General features: G+C 38.1%; 1 pseudogene; it reads left to right on the forward strand.

The window, feature by feature from the left end:
• LOC109675357 (cytochrome P450 2B1-like) overlaps positions 1 to 18,308 on the forward strand; it is a 135,892-nt pseudogene that overhangs the window by 79,704 nt on the left and 37,880 nt on the right.

The following is an 18,308-nucleotide window of genomic DNA, read 5'->3' on the forward strand; positions in this document are numbered from 1 at the left end:
TTTGTGGCCTAGGGATAATCATGTTTTTTAAACTTTCAAAAGCTTTTCTATCAATACATGACAATGATAGCAATCCTTGTCAACTTTGTGATGTTGCAGCAATAAAAGAACACAGATTTCGTGAATAGACAATTGCCACTATCTAGTATTGTACCTATGGAAGTGAGTTCCATTGATGTTATAGTCAGCTCATATTGAAACATGAGAAAATATTATTAAAATGACAAATAAAAATAGTTTTAGTTTATATGAAATAACAGCAGTGTATGTAGAGAAAAAATTTACCATGCTGTTGTTATCGGTGACAATCATGAGACCTTCTGTGGTTTGCAACTATTTATAAGTAAAATGGACCCATTTACTGCCTTACTTGAAGGCTCCACACAAAGCAGCCCTGTTTCCCACTTAAGTCACATGTGACCCAGCACCAGTAACATGTTTCTGTAGATCAGTGGTCTAGGATATGCCCTCGTGTCAAAAATATTATTTGAAACAAAACTAATAGTAATTGGCTGAACTGAGATATAGCTTCTGTAAGGAATTTGAGTGGGGAAAGAAAGAGGAAGGCATCCAGTCAATGGCCCTAGTCAAGAAGTCTTAATGTTTTAAAAGAAGGCAATGATGATGTTGGTGGTGATAGTGAAACTAATGGTGATGGCGGTTATGATGATGATAATTATGGCAATAATGATGATGGTGATGCCAATGATAGGGATGATGATAATATCAGCAGCAACCAGCATATATTCAGTGACTATAGTGGCCCAGACAATGTTGTGCTTGACATTAGTTGTCTCAAATTCTTCAACAGTCATGTTAAATCCTAATTTTACCCAAGAAAAAACTAAGACTAAACAATAGAAAGCTTGGTTAAAGTCTAGCAGCTAAAGGAAACAACCCAGAGGTCTGACAACTGATGAATGAATTAAGAAAATGTTGTGTATGTATACAATGGAGTTTTATTCGCCATAAAGAAGAATGAAACTATGTGGTTTGAAGATAAATGGATGCTACTGAAGGACATCATGTTAAGTGAAGAAAGCCAGGCTCATAAAGAAAAAGTCTGCATGTTTTTTCTCATGTATGTGAGGTAGACACAATACAAATATAAGCAATATTATTAAAAACAGGTTATGCTAATGGGAGGTCCTAACGGGAGAGGGAGGGTCAAGAAGGAAGTTAAGGTGAATATGGTTGATGTCCTTTCTATACAAGAATGAAAATAGAATTTTTAAAACTGTTGAAATCACCATAAGGAGACTAAGGTAGACAGGAAGAAAACAGGGGAGAGGAAACAATTTGGGATATAAATATAATACATGTATACATGGAAATGTATACTCCTTGTATAGTTATCTTAAACAAAAATACATTTTTTTAAAAAAAGAAAAGGACAACAGGAAGGTAAAATAGGTCCTGTCTGTGGGTTGGTGCCAGTGGGAGGGGGAGGATATAAGGAAAGGGTGTAGGAGGGTGAATGTAGTGGAAATATCACGTACTTATTTATGAAAATGTGACCTGATGAAACCATTACAGGAATGGGGGTAGGGGGTAAAGGAGAATGATTGAAGGGTGAATTCAATTATGTTATATTGCAAGCACTTTTGTAAATGTCACAATGTATCACCAGTACAACAATAATGTGATAATAAAAAGTTCAATTCTTAGAGATTTGAAAAAAAAGAGAAAAGTTAGGATAAATATATCTTTCTATGACAGCTTTCAAAATAATGACTTAATTCTATACAATCTTCCAAAGGGGGCCAATAATTTTAGTAGCATCATTATAACTTTATGGGTATAATATGTTTTATATGTTTCAATTCATTATACTTACTATCCTTCTTTTTATGTATCTTATCATGTTATTATTGTCATGGGGGTACATTGTGACATTTACAAAAGTTCTTAATATATCATTTTTGAAATCACTCACTCCATCCCATTTTCCTTTATTTCCCATTCCCACATTCCTGAGTTTCAACAGGTCTCATTTTTCCATTTTTTTCCCCTTGGTCTCAGTTTTTTAACATCCAATTTCCACTTGCTGTTGGTGTCCCAGCAATGCTACTCTGATTTTGTTTCACTTCATCTATCATTTATTTTTATGCATGTTGGGGCAAGGAATGGCAATATCTTTTGACCTTCTAACTCTTTCACAGAACATTGAAATTTACTCCATCCTGAGCTCTACTGCCCATGACCCACAGTACTTTGAAAATCCAGACAACTTCAACTGTGAACACTTTTTGGATGCCAGTGGTGCATTTAATAAGAATGATGCTTTTATCCATTTTTTCCATAGGTGTGCTGGACCCTCGATCCCTTTTGCAGACAACAGAGGGCAGGTATCTCTTTGACACAGACAATAATAGGTTCTTGTTTATTGAATACTTAGTATATCCCAGTTGCTTTACTTGAGCTACCCAACCATTTTCACTACAACTCTGTGGGAGGACTTGAAAAGTGAGATTATGTGTTAAAAGCTCATCTTCGTAAGCAGGACCTTTGTCAAATATTAAAAATTTCTAAACCAGAGAAAATTCATTTTCTTAAAAAGCAACAGCCAAAACGTATCTGTGAGCATTTTTTTCTCAGACTCCCCCCAAAATGTCATAGCATTGTGAATAGGACCATGCACATGCAGAGGGTGTCTGTGACTCCCACCAGACTCTCAGAGGTGTAAGAAACCCCCTCTAGTTTATAAACCACAGGAAGCCCATCTTTATTGGGGGCTATAATGCATCAAATAAATCACAGAATAGTCACAAAAATAATGTAATTAAATGAATTGTTATCTGCCCAGTGCTCAGGACTACATGGCATAAAGCAAATATCCTCAAGGGAACCATGTGCCAGTGGGTCACACCTATAATCCTACTTACTTAGGAGGCAGAGATTTGTAAGATCCAAGTTCAAAGCCAGCCCAGGGCAAATAATCTTGAAACAGGGCTGACTGAGTGACTCAACAAGTAGTGTACCTGCCTTACAAGTGTGAATCCCTGATTTCTAATCCCAGTAACATAAACAAAATTCTCAAAGGGAAATTATTGTTTAATTGACTAATATAATAGTAAACAAACCCTGAATAATTTTGTGCAGTAGGCAAGGAAAAACTAACAAGAGAAACTGGTTTCTAAGCTGAGAATATGTGGGTGAGTATTGATCAGCCACTGGACAGTTTTTCCAGGCAGAGGAAACAGCCACAGGGTGAGGGTGGGAACCACAGGACACATTTGAGAAGCTATAGGAAGGTCTGGGGTAAGAATAAGCCCAGGGAACATGGGTGAAGTGCTTAGCTGGACAGTGCCTTGAAGGCTGAGAGAGGAATTTGTATTTACCCTTCAGCACTGGTAAGCTGAGGTACTTCTTGACAGGCTTGACCCTGTTCACACCCACCACTGTTTGGCTTGTTAAAAGAAAAATAAAACTAGACAAATTAATTTTAACAGAGGTATTTTGAGCAAAATTTCCTGAGTTGGACAGTATCTGAACCAGTAAAGTTTCAGAGAGCTGCACCATCAAAGTGTTCAGGGAGTGTTTATAGACAGAAAAAGGAAATGGACACAGAGAAATAGCACAATGAGTTACAGTTCCCTCTTTGTCTTACAGGGAATTTTCTGAGCAGTCTGCAGCTTTGGATTGGCTAATGCTGACTACGATTGCCTGAATTTGGTTGCTTGTTAGAAGAATATAATCTCACATCAGTTTTCAGTTTGTTTACATATTAGCTTACATTTGGTATGTTCATAGACACCTTTAGTCCAAATTTAACTTAAACAAAACTTCAATGTCAAATGAAAAAGATTTATTCATGTAAAACCAAACCTCAACGTCTAGGTACCTTTCCTTTGTGAGGAAGGCAGGCACCAGAAACAAGTCCTTATGCTTGAGTTTTGCCCAGTGACTTCAGTGACTCAGGGCTCTGGCTCTGCCCCTTCATCTGTCCAGTGCAATGGCCTCCTTCCTCATTTCCTGTTCAATAAGAGTAGGAAACCTGTGGGCAGTGGTGTGTGGGTCAATTTCTCCATCAGTTGTTCCATCCTAAATTTAGCTAGAGGCAGAGATATAGAGAAATTAGAACAGAGACAGACAAGTTAACAATGGATTGACAAGAATGAGACAGAGAAATAGATAAAGAGATACACAAGAGATAGAGTCAGGGGAGATTAGAGCATAAAGAAATATTTGTATGAGACAGATAGTGTATTTGAAGCAAAAGAAGAAGGAGAGAGCCGAATAAGGAAAGGAGGAGGAAGAAGAGTCAGAAGAGAGGAGAGCCAGAGGAGAAGGAGGAAGGCAAATCAGGAAATAAGAAGAAAAGAAGATGAAAAAATAGTGCTTGAAAGGTGTAAAGAAAACAGAGGCAGATGGCCAAGGGCAGACTAAGGATCTTTTCCTTTTCCTTTTTTTTTTTTAAAGAAAAGCTCTTGCTGTGCAATCCAGGCTGGTCTCAAACTTGTAGTCTTTCTTCCTCAGCCACCCGAATCCTGGGATTACCACTATGCCTAGTGCCTATAGGGTTAATGTAAGAGTTTCTACAAAGATAAAGTTTATGCTCACCACAGCCACATGGGATGGGTGTCATGTCCCTCATATGAGAAATTAAGAATGTTAAGAACATTAAGTCAGAAATGCATGTGTAATTATGTACACACCTCACATCCAAACACAAATGGATGATCCCCTATGAGACCACTGAGTCTTTGGGAAGTATAACAAAAGCTACAAACTCCATCTCTGATGAATGAGCATAGGAGACTCATCTAAAGTTCTGCACCCAGTTTTGGAGTGCTTGGCAACCCTCTAAAACACTGCCCTAAACACCTTGGACAATCTGGTAGTAAGGAACAACAGACCTCACTTGTAACCTGCCTTGTGGGCAGAAGTGTTCAATGATTCTTAACAAACCAGCCTTCTGGTCAGACCACTTCAGAGATCCTGCCAGCACCAGACGGCCCATCAGACCAAGGAAACACAGGATGCAAAACACCAAGCCAACTGCCCCTAAGTTGCCTGACAAAGAGGAACAGCACCCCTCACCACACAATCCTGCATACCAACCTTGAGAAGAGACAGGGACACAGAAATCCCCAGTCATAAATGCCGAATTCTTTGGTTTGATGCCAAAGGAATAAGTCCAGAGTCTTCACCAAACTGAATTTTTATTACTGTATTCTATTTTTATTTTGTCAATTTTAAATTTTTCCCTTTTTAATTAGTATTTTTAATTTTGTTACTGCTATTTTTATGTTTATTGTTATTCCTTTCACTTTATGTTCTTTTCTTATGCTACAATTGTTTTGTCCCCAAAATATTTTTCTGCCCCCTTTCATCCATTTTCTCTCTACTTCACCTTCTCCTCCCTTCTCCTTATCTTTCATCTCTCTCTGCCACACTTACCACTTGCATATTAGTGTACTATACCACTCTACAAACCCCTATCCCTCTGAAATCCCTGATATAATCATCCTCCACTACAACAACTGAAGTACACCCTAACACATACAAGGACCCTAAAACCTATAGACATCATACCTCTTCTCCCTCCATTTCCCCTGCCCCCACCCCTCTAGAACCCTCTTTTAAAATTTCCTAAGTATTTGTTTCTATTCAAACAACTGTTACCCACCCTCCCAACTCCCACTGCTTATACATTATGTCACCAAGGGTTTCTCTATATATTATGTAAACACTTGGTCTGGCATTGAATGTGTGAATTTGTTATTGCTAATTTACACCTCAGGTCAGAGACAGAAATTGTATATCAACTGTGTTGTGCCAGTCAAAACACAGTAATTAGGTCAAGGAAAGATAACAGGTGATTATACCCCCAACTATCCAATCAATAACATGAGAGCACTGCACAAAGTAGAATCATAAGAAGAAGAAGGCATGGGAATTCCACGCCTCAGAAGACCAACAATTCAATAGAAGATTTAGTGGAAATGAAGAAAATGAATACCCAGTTCTTGACTCCAACAAAATGTGGATAAATTTGTCCAATGAATTCAATAACATTGTTCAGAGAAGATCTCAAGAATGAACAGTTTGAGATACTCATGGAGAAGCTTCAAAAAAAAAAAGGTTAAAGAGAACATACAAAATCAAGTCAAACAACATCAAGATAATGTAAATAAAAATCCTACCAAGACACAGAAACAACTAAATGAATTAAAGACTTCAGCAAACTTCAAAATTAAGCAAAAGAGACTATAAAAATGATATATGAAATAAAGAAAGCAGCACAAGATATGAAAGAGGAGTTTATTACAGATACAGATAACATCAGAAGAAAGAATGAAACAAAAATCCTGGAAAAAAAGTCCTTTAAATCAATAGAAAATAAGTTGATACCACTCCAGCAAACTAGAACAAGTGGAACACAGAATGTCAAGGCTAAAAGACAGAACAGATTTTAAAGAGGAAAATAGAAGAATTTTTGGTTGTAAGACTCAAGAGCTGTCAAAGGAATATGCAAGAACTCAGGAATTCAATCAAGAGACAGAACCTGTGAGTCATGGGCATTGAAGAAGGAGAAGAAGTGGAAGTCAAAGGTATAAGTAATACATTCAACAAAATAATAGCAGAAAATTTCCCAAATCTGAAGAAAGAGATGCTCATTCAGGTACAGGAAGCTTCCAGGGCATCAAACAGACTGGACCAAAACAGAACCTCCCTACAGCATATTATTAAAACAACTAGCACAGTGAACAAAGATGGAATATTGAAGTCTGTACGAGTGAAAAAACAAATAACATGTAAATGTAAACCCATCAACATAGCATAAGATTTCTCAACAGAAATCTTAAAATCAAGAAGGATATGGAGTGTGGTACTTTGAGCATTGAAAGAAAACAATTTCAGTCATAGGATACTCTACACAACAAAACTAAAATTCAAAATTGATGGAGGAATAGTCTTCAATGATAAACAGAAGCTAAGACAATATATGACCACCAAATCACCATTACAGAAGATTCTGAAAGGAATCTTACACATGGAGATGAAAACAAATATTATCAAAGTATTTACCCTCATGAGAAGAAGAGTAGCATTCAGTTGGCTGCCCACACTAAAATACTTAAACAACAAAAACATCTAAATGCCAGGAAACATCACAAACCTATCAACATTAACAATGAATGTGAATGGACTTAATTCCTCCATCAAAGGTCACCATTTGGCAAACTGGATTAAAGGAAGACCTGACAATCTGTGTTTATAAGAAACCCACCTATTGACAGAAAGAAACACTTTCTTTGATTGGAAAGGTGGGAGAACATTTACCAAACTAATGGCCGTGAAAACAGTCAGAAGTAGCAATATGTATATCAGAAAAAAATATAATTCAAACCTAAATTAGTCAGAAGAGACAAACAATGTCACTTCATAGTAATAAGAGGAGAAATACATCAAGAAGAAATACCAACTATCAACTTATATGAACCCAATGTCAGTGCACCCAACTTCATTTAAAAGACAATAGAAGACTTAAAATCACAGATAGACCCTGACACAATGGTAGTGGGTGCCATTAACACGCTTCCATCACCAATAGATAGGTCACAAAAAGGACATAATCAACAAAGAAATTCTAGAATTGAATGTCAGATCTTATGGACCTGACAGATGTCTACAGAGAATTCCATCCTGCAACAGTACAATATACATTCTCAGCAGCCCATGGAACTTTCTTAAAGGAGACCATATCTTAGGGCCCAAAGGATGTCTCAATAAATTAAAAAATTAAAATAAGTCCCTCCATAATATCTGACCAGAATGCAATAACACTACAACTCAACAACAAAAGAAGCAGCATAAAATATGCAAGCAGTTGGAAGCTGAACAAAACATTGCTCATCAATCAATGGGTAATAGAAGAAATAAGGGAGGAAACCAAAAAGTTCATGGAGCTTAATGAAAGTGAAAACACAACCTATCAGAACCTGTGTGACACAGAAAAAGGCAGTCCTAAGAGGAAAGTTTACACCTATGAATTTTGGCCATGAGTACATTGTTAAAACACAGAAAAATGACATAATGTTGCATCTCAAACTCCTAGAAAAACAAGAACAAGCCAAATACAAGCAAGCAGAAGAACAGAAATAATTAAACAAAAGGTTTAAATGAATGAAATAGAGGCCAAAAATTACAAAGAATCATTGAAACAAAAAGCTAGTTCTTCGAACAAATAAAAAAAGATTGTCAACCCCTTGGCAAATCTGACTAAAATGAAAGGGAAAAGATACACATTAATAAAATTAGAAACTTAAAAGTGGAAATAATCACAAATACCAACATAATCTAGGGAATCATCAGGAACTACTTTGAAAACCTATATTCAAATAAATTGTAAAATCTAGAGGAAGTGGGCAAAATTCTAGATACATATGACCATCCAAAATTGAGCCACGATGATATTAATCACCTAAACAGATCTATAACATGCAATGAAATTGAAGCAGCAATGATGAGTCTCCCAAGAATGGAAAGTCCAGGACCTGACATGATCTTATACCTAAAAGATCTGAAAAACTGCACCAAAAGTCACCTAGATATCACAAACGGCTTCAGCAAAGTAGCAGGATACAAAATCAATCTACAAAATCCAGGAGCCTTTCTATACATCAACAATGAACAGACTGAAAAGGAATATAAGAAAACAATCCCATTTACAATAGCCTTAAAAAACTCTCAAGTACCTAGGACTAAACCTAGCTAAGGATGTGAATGACCTCTACAATGAAAATTACAAACCACTGAAAAACAAAATTGAAGAAGACGATAGAAGATGGAGAGATCTCCCATATTCATGAATAGGTAGGATCAGTATAGTAAAAATGGTTATACTATGAAAAGCAATCATCATGTTCAATGAAATTCTCATCAAAATCCTAATGACATGCATCACAGAGATTGAAAAATGAATGCTAAATTTCATCTGTAAGCACCAAAGACCTAAAATAGCCAAGACAATACTGAGCAAAAAGAACAATGCTGGAGGTATCACAATACCAGACTTCAAACTATACTACAGAGCCATAGCAATAAAAACAGCATGGTACTGGCACAAAAAGAGATATGAAGACCAGTGGAACAGAATAGAGGACCCAGATATGAATCTACACAGCTATGCCCACCTTATTTTTGAAAAGGTGCCAAAAACCCATGATGGAGAAAAGACAGCCTCTTCAACAAATGGTGCTGGGAAAAGTGGCTATCTTCCTGTAGAAAATTGAAGCTAGATCCATGTTTGTCACCAGGACTAGTACCAACTCAAAGTGGATCTATGACTTTAATATCAGACCCAAAACCTTGCAGTTATATGCAAAAGAGCAGGGAATACCCTGGAGACAATAGGTATAGATAATGACTTCCTCAGTAAAACTCAGCAGCCCAGCAACTAAGAGAAAGCATGGACAAATGGGACTACATGAAATTAAAAATCTTCTACACAACAAAAGAAATGGTTTCTAAACTGAAGAGACCACTCACAAGGTGGGAGAATATATTTGTTATGTATACATTAGACAAAGGACTGGTAACCAGAATATATGGGGAATTCAAAAAACTAAACTCCCCCCAAATTAATGAACAAATAAAGAAGTGGACAACTGAACTAAACAGAACTTTTTGAAAGGAAGAAGTCCAAATAGCCAAAAACACATGAAAAAATGCTCACTACCCCTGTCCATAAAGAAAATGCTAATCAAAACCAGACTAAGATTCCACCTCACTCCTGTTAAAATAGCTAGCATCAAGAAAACCAATCACAAGAAATGTTGGCAAGGATGTGGGGAAAATGGAACCCTTATACACCGGTGGTCAGAATGTAAGGTAGTATAACCACTTTGGAAAACAATATAGAGAAATCTTAAAAAACTAACCATAGATCTGCCATGTGATCCAGCAATTACACTCCTAGGCATGTACCCAAAAGAATGCGACCAAAGTTTTTACAAAGGCATCAGCATACCCACATTTATTGCAGCACTATTTACAATAGTCAAGCTATGGAAACAGCCAAGATGCCCCACTACTGATGAATGGATAAAGAAAATGGTATTTACACACAATGGAATTTTACTCAGACACAAAGAAGAATGAAATTTTGTCATTCACAAGTAAATGGATAGAACTTGAGAACATGAACTAAAGAGAAGTTAGCCAGGTTCAGAAGGGCAAAAATCACATGTTCTTCCACGTATGTGGATTTTAGACCCAAAACAAATGCAGTAATATTATTGGACATGGGTCACATACTAAAGGGAGAACACGCATTGGGGGAATATGGAAAGGGAAGGAAACCGAAAACTTGAATGTGGTTGATGTACTCACTGAAGAGGAGTGAATAAAGTAATCATAAACTGGCAGAGGCTGCATTAGGAAGGGGACCAGGAAGTAGCAAAGAGATTCTGGCAGAGATGAACCAATTTGGGTTGCAATATACATGTGTATGGACGCAATGGTAGGATTATCTCTGTATAGCTATCTATATCTCAAGGTAGCAAAACCACTATATCTTTCTTATAATCTCCTATGAGATTGGAGAACAAGAGAGAGAATAGGTTCTTCCCAGAAGCAGATGGGGGGACGGGGAGTTGGGCCAAACAATGTATACATATGTAAGTAAATGTAAAAATGATAAAATTAAAGAAAGAAAAACAAAGATTTTTATAGTCCTTCTTGTATAGAGAGTATATCAACCATATTCAAGTTCTTAGTTTCCCTACCCCTCACAAGGGTGGCCTCCCCTTAGTGTGACCAGCATCCTGTAATATTGATGCACTTGCTTTAGGACTATATTCCACATATGAGAGAGAACATGCAGTGTTTGACTTTCTGAGCCTGGCTGACTTCACTTAAGATAATATTCTTCAGTTCCATCCATTTATTTGCGAATGACAAAATTTCATTCTTCTTTGTGGCTGAGTGAAATTCTATTGTATATAAATACCACAATTTCTTAATCCATTCATAAGTAGTGGGGCATCTTGGCTGGTTCTATAGTTTAGCTATTGTGAATAGTGCTGCAATAAACATGGGTGTACAGTTGTCTTTGCTGTAAGCTGATTCACATTCCTTCAGGTATATCCCTAGAAGTGGTATTGCTACTACCACTGTGTTGGAGTCTAAATATGCTTTTATGTCCTTTAGTTTATGTTTGACAAAATTGAGTGCACTAACATTGGGTGCATATAGGCTGATAAATGTTATTTTCTTTTGATATATTGCTCCTTTTATTGGTATTAAATGTCCTTTTTTATCTCATTTGATAAATGTAGGTTTGAAGTCTACTTTGTCTGATGTAAGTATTGCCACACTTGCCTATTTTAGGGAGTTGTTGTTTTGGTAAATCTTCTTCCAGCCTTTCATCCTAAGCCAGTTTTTATTCCCATCAATGTGATGGGACTCATATAATCAACAGATTATCAGATCTTCCTTTTAAAGCCAATTTGCCAAATGGTGTCTTTTAATGGGGGAGTTGAGTCCATTGACATTCAGTGTTAATATTGATAGGTATGTGGTGATTCCTGCCATTTAGTTCTTTGTTGTTTAAGGATTTGATTGTGTGTAGTTGAATCAATGCTTCTCTCTGATTACTTGTGTTTCCTTCTCCTGTTTTATACTTCCAGTTTTCTCACGGTTTTATTTTCTTTCATTTTCTGTTGCAGAATTCCTTGTAGAATCTTCATAGTGGCAGGTTGGTGTTCATGTATTGTTTTAGTTTCTTTTTATCGTGGAAGATTTTTATTGCTTCATCAATTTTTAATGATGGCTCTGTTGGGTGGAGTATTCTAGGGCTGAAGTTATTTTCATCTAGTGCCCAAAATACTCAGTCTAAGCCCTTCTTGCTTTCAAGGTTTCCATTGAGGAGTCTGTTAGTTTGATGGATTTACCTTTATATGCTATTTGTTTTTTCTTTCTTACAGCCTTCAATATTCTTTCTCTGTTCTCTATGCTTGTTGTAATAATGGTAATATGATGTGGGGAGGTTCTATTTTCATCAAGTTTGTTTGGTGTCTTGGAGGATTCCTGTACCTGAATGGGCAAGACTTTCTTGAGATTTGGGTTTTTTTAACGTAAATACATTATGTGTCCCTTTGGCTTGCACCTTTTCTCCTTCTTCAATGCCCATGATTCCCAGGTTTGGTCTTTTGACCAAACCTTCTTGCATACTCCTTTCACAGCATTTGAGTTGTTTGACTAAGATTTCTCCTGTTTTTTCTTTAATTTCTATTTTATCTCAGTCTCTGAGAGTCTGTCTTCAACTTGTTCTAGTCTGCTGGAGTGGCCTTCCTCTGTGATTTTTGTTTGATTAAAGGGAATTTTTATTTCCAGGATGTCTGCTAGAATCCTTTTTCTGAGGTTTTCCATATCTTTGTTCAACTCCTCTTTTATATTTTATTTTGTGATCTTTAATTCATGCATCACTCTTTTTATAGTGTCCTTTGTTTCACACTGGTGTTTGTTGAAACCCTCTCTGAGTTGCTTTATTTTTTCTGTGTCTTCTCATGTTCCTTTTTTGGTGTTTTGAAATTTCTTCAGTGCATCTTGTATTTTCTGGTTAACCATTTCTAGTATATTCTCCATGTATTTCTTAATAATATCTTTTAAAATTTCTTCTTTGAGGGCTTTTATGTGGATGTCAGTGGGCTCCTTTGTGACATTTATCATTGTGTTGAGGTCAGGAACTGGATATCCATTTTCTTCATTTCCGCTGAATCCTGTATTGAATTTTTTTTTGAGGAGAGTGGTTTCCATCCCTTCTTCCCATCACTCCATTTGGTGTTGAGCAACAATGTTTTTGATAGGATGCTTGCTGGTTTTTAATTGCCTGATTTCTTTCCCTGATTTAACTTTTGTGTTGTGACTGACTTGGTTGTTAGCTAGGTTCACCTGCTCTTTCTGTCCCTGCCATGGAGGTGTAATTTAGCAATAATAAATTCACAAGTTCAATGTCAAACCAGTTGTTTACATGTTATATAGAAAACACCTTGGTGAAAATATCTATAAATAGTGGAATTTGGGTGGGTATGGTATTAGAATAGTTATAGATTTAGGGGAATTGGTAAAGGTAGCACTAAAAAGGGTGGGGTGGGAAAAGGGATGGGTGGGGGAAGAGATATGGTGGCTTCTGGGTTTTGTTTCGCCTGTGCGTGTTTGGGTGCATTTCTGTTGTTGTAGTGGAGGGTGTTTTTATCAGGAATTTCAGGGGCCTGGGGTTGTGTATAATTGATACACTAGGCTAATCAGAGGGTGGTTAGTATGTATGGGGAAGGGTAGTGTGGTGACAGGTTGAGGAAGGATAGGAGAGGAGGGTGAAAATGGGGGAAAGAGTTGATGAGAAGGGATAGAAAGAGTATTTGGGAGGGAGAACAATGGATTGTAGCACAGTAGAAGGAGGGAAAGTGAAGAGGTTAAGAATAATGATAAGAGAATAGTGATGGGGAAGTTAATAATAAAGTAATAATAAAAATAGAAAACATTTAAAAAAGTAACACAGTAAAAACAGTAGGTTCATGATCCACAGAAATTTCACTCTATTGGTCATAGTTCTGGAGTTATTCCTTAGGTGTTCAATCCTGGTATTGATGTGCGACTGGAAGCTCTCATGTGGTCTCACCAGGTGACTGGCTTGTGTGTAGTATTTGGTGCTTCTGTCCATAGGATTAGTTGGAATTGTGAGGTGAGGTAAGACTGCCAGGTCATGCAGGGTGGTCAGAGCTGTTGTTTTAACCAGGCAGAAGCTGTGTTGCCCTTCAGCTGTAGCTCTGTTTATTAAGTTCCTCCCTCTGCAAGGAGTGGCCAATTCAGTTTTGAATGCTGACCTCTGTTCCAGAGATTAGCTCCAGGATCCACCACATGCCCTGCTTTGGTAGGTTGGCTTGCCACCCCACTCTTGCTCTCAGCCCTTATGCCTCTCCTGATCTCTCCTGGGTGCTGGTAGTTCCTCTAGGAGGTTGGCTTGTATCCCTGCTCCTGATCACAGCCATTGCTGCTCTTCCTGTCTTAGTTGACTGAGAGTTTGGCACTGAGACTTCAGATCTTCCTCTACCCCATTCTCCAGGGCAGGTTTAGCTTTCACCTCCTACCTCTGCTACTGGTGTTACATTACAGGTCACTGTTTATGTTTTTCAGTTTTACTTGAGGGGGTTTCAGTCTGTCCAGGGTCTGCATTGGATAATTTTCCCAGGGGTTGGTAGGAGAGTCACATGTGGTGTGTGGTGCTCACCCTTTCCTTCTGCAGTTTCACACAAGCAGCTTTGGAGCTCCTGGTGGGGGGAGATGACTCTGCTTGTTTTTCAGTGCTGTGTGACATAGGCAGGTCTTTCATGGGCTGGGGGCTCAGGATGTCACAGAGTTTGATTCTGATTTATGCTATGTCTTTCTACTTGTTGGGAGAAAAAAGACAAAGAAAAAATAAGAAAAAAAAGTGGTGGCTAGGGTAAGAAGTCATAAATCCTAAGCTCTGTGACACTGAAACCTCCTTGGACTATCGGAGCTACACTTGGGTAATTCTGATTGCTCCTAGCCAAAATAATAACAGCCAACACATTAAGTGCAGATAAAATTCAAAGACTGACTCTTAAATCATCCCTTAATGGCACATAACAGCTGTGAAAATCCTGCATGGCACAGTCAGCAAGGCATGTCCAACTCTGGGGGAAAATAGTCCCCAAGACTATAGAAATCTTAAACTGACTTTAATTATGAAGTAGAGGGACTCAGGTAGTGTGACTAAAATTAGAGGAAATGATCCAGTTGTAGTTGTAGTATATATATACATGGAATTTTCATGAGGAAACTCCATGTGTAGATACCTTTATCTGAAACAAGCTAAAATGTCATGTTTTTCCTTTTCTCTTTCTCCTTCTTCTACAAAATTAGAGCACAGGAGGACAGAGTAAGACCTGCCCAGGAGGGAGGGTTGCCATTAGTGGAAGAGGGGATGTGGTGGAGAAAGAGTGTAGGAGGGTAAATATGGTGCAAAAAATGTGTACACATGTATGCAAATGCAAAAATGATACCTGTTGAAACTACTCCAGAAATCAAGGGATGGGGGATAAAGGAGAGTGGTAGAGGGGTGATTTCATGTATTATATATTTGATACATTTTAAGAACCTGTGTAAATGGAACAATGTACCCCCACACAGCACCATAATAATAGGAAAAATATAAAGTTCTGCACCCAGTTTCAGATGGTTTCTGAAACCCCTATCACACTACACTGGATTTCAGGTTAAAGGTCAAGACCATGTGCATCTATTGCAAATGGACACTGGTGTCTGGGCTTAGGGATGAGACTGAGCAGATATTACACTCTCCCAGTGCCCATATGGCTGATTCTTTGTTGCCAAAGGGAAGAGCATTTGTCTTAGTGAAGGCATCACCCACAATGAATTGTTCCTTTTCTTCACCATCATCATTCAGAATTTCTCTTTTGCCAGCCCCATGGTCCCTAAGGACTCTAACATCACACCCCAGAAGACTGGTTTGGGGAGAGAACCTCCAACTTACCAGATCTGCTTCCTAAATCACTGTGAACGGGGTGAGAGAAGAGAGCCAAAGGATTTCAAGGTCATTAAGTGTCCCAAGCACTGTAGGTAATGGCTTCTGACTTCCTTTACCTAAGAGAAGCACACTATAAAGCCAGCCTCCTTTTTGTCCTTGTTTACTCAGCATGGCAGTATTTTTTTAAGAGTGTCATCAAGGTTCCTTTATGCTGCAGCTCTTGAAACATCTAAAGTGTGTTCCTTTTCCTGAACTGCAGGAGCTAGAAGCAATCTCAACAATAACGAACCCCCTTTCTTGGTGTCTATATAGATAGTGGGACTGAAAGAGGAAACCTGACTAAAGGTCTTTCTGTGGTTGTGCTTTGCAGGCCACAGCTCACACTGAGTGGCTTCTACCTTGCTTAGATCCACCACTGTCCCCATTCATCAGCATCTTGTGCTCTGTGACATGTGCTAAAGTTCTCTGCATATGGTTTCTCGAGAATCCTCCCCTCAGTATCCCCATGCGGTGGGTGCAGTGATCCTGCCCTTTTTACAGATGAGTAATGGAGGCCAGACAATGGCACCAGTTGCCTGAGGTCATGGTGCCAGTGAGTGGAGGAGCAATGTCACCTTCTGACTTTAGAATCCAAAGTCCACAGTGCATTGCTTCCTTTAAATTAAGGTGAGATTCACATGGCATGAAATTGACCTTTTCAAAGCATGTAAGTCAGAGTTGTTTAATTCATTCACAGTGTTGCATAACTATCTAATATCTAATTCTAGAGACTTTTTTCATCCCCTAAAAGACTGCCTCTATGGAACAGTCACTCTCCATTCCTATTCCCCTTCCCCAGGCCATGAAAGCACCAGTTTGGTTTCTGTGTCTGTAGTCTTTCCTCTTCTGGATTTGTCTGTCACATAAATGGAGACTTACAATATGTAATCTTTTGTGTCTACAGGCTTTCATGTCACACAGTTTTTTGAGGTTCCTGTATGTCTAAGACCATGGTTGCACACTGCATCTCTCATATTGTTAGCATTCCTACATGCTTCTTTTCTCCTAAGCCCATGCCCCTGATTTTCATGATTCCCTACTAGCACCTTGGATCCTTGGATTACTTGATTACTCCTTCCTTATTTTCCTTTTTATCAGCATTACTGCATTTTGAACTGTGGTTGTTTGAAGTGTCCCATCACTTGATCCATGCCCACAGCCCTTTTTGTTTTAGATATTTTTCAAATTTGGTCTTGCATTTATATATGAGGAGGCTAGAACTTTAATCCTCTAATTTACACTTCTCATATAGCTGGGATGTCAGGTTCATGACTCCACATCCATATTTTTATGGATTGAGTTGTGGTCTCTCCCACTTTTTTGCCCAAGCTGACCTTGAACCTCAGTCCTTCCTATCTTTGCCTCTGGAGTAGCTAGAATTACAGGTGTGAGTCACCTTTCCTGGCCTTAAATATCCTGAGAATCAAGTAAACATAAAAACCTGGCTTCCTTGTGTTAGGAGTTGATATCTTCCACTTTGTGTGTAGTCTATTGCTTGTCAGGTCTCTAGAGATCTTTTTGGGACATTTTTGTTTTTTTTTTTTTTGGTTTGACTGGGGTTTGAGCTCAGGGCTTTGCACTTGCAAAGCAGGTGCTCTACCAGTTGACCCACACCTCCAGTCTATTTTGCTCTGGTTATTTTGGAGATGGGTGTCTTTCAAATTATTTTCTCAGGCTGGCATTGAACCTTGGTGCTCCTGACCTCAGCTTCACAAGTAGATAAGATTGTAAGTGTGATTTACTGTTGCCCAGTCAGAAGGACTTTTGATGAGGACTTCTCCCTCAGTGCCAGCTCTGTGAAGGACCAACCTGTTGTCTTTTTAAAAAATGATGTCTATTTCTTTGTGCTCTCAGTTCTTTTTTATTTTACTGTTATTATTTTGTATTGTTGTGCTGGGTAGGGGTAACTTGTGGGATAAACAAAGGATCTTACAATATATCATACTTGAATTCACCTCCTCCACCATTCTCCTTTATACTCTTTTCTCCCTGTTCCTGGAATAGTTTTCTGTGTACACATTCATGTGTACACAGTATTTGCTCCATGTTTAGCCTCCTACATGCCTTCCCCACTTCTTCTACCCTCCCATTGGTATCAACCCCCCAAGGCAGGACCTGTTCCACCACCCTGTTCTCTAATTTTGCAAAAGAGAGAAAAGAAGAAAAGATATTTTTGGTTATTTAAGATAGCTACACAGGAAGTTTCCTTGTGGCTCTTCCATGTACAAATGTATTATAGCCAGATTTGGTTTGTGTTTATTTTTTTTCCTTCTACATTAGTCCCTTTCTTATGGCTATTTCAATCAGTTTGAAATGCTATATTCATTCTTGTATAGAGAGTAACCTTAATTTCCTTCTTGTATCCCCCTGTGTATATGACCTCCCCTTAGTGTGATCTGCTTTTCATACTATTTTCACATATGGGAGAAAACAGGTGACTTTTGGCTTTCTGAACCTGGATAACTTCACTTAAGATGCTGTCTTCCAGATCCATTTGCAGGTAAATACCTGCAAATGACAAAGTTTCATTCTTCTTTGTGGCCGAATAAAATACCACTGTATATATTTTTCTTAATCCATTCATAGTAGTGGGGTATCTTGACCTTTCCATAGCTTAGCTATTATGAATAATTCTGCAGTAAATGTGGGTATGCTGGTTCCTTTGGTGTAACCTGACTTACTTTCCTCTGGGTATATCCTTAAAAGTAGAATTGCTGGATCATATGGCAGTTCTATTTTTAATTTTTTG

The sequence above is a fragment of the Castor canadensis genome, chromosome 16, assembly GCF_047511655.1.
Source record: "Castor canadensis chromosome 16, mCasCan1.hap1v2, whole genome shotgun sequence".
Lineage (NCBI taxonomy): Eukaryota > Metazoa > Chordata > Mammalia > Rodentia > Castoridae > Castor > Castor canadensis.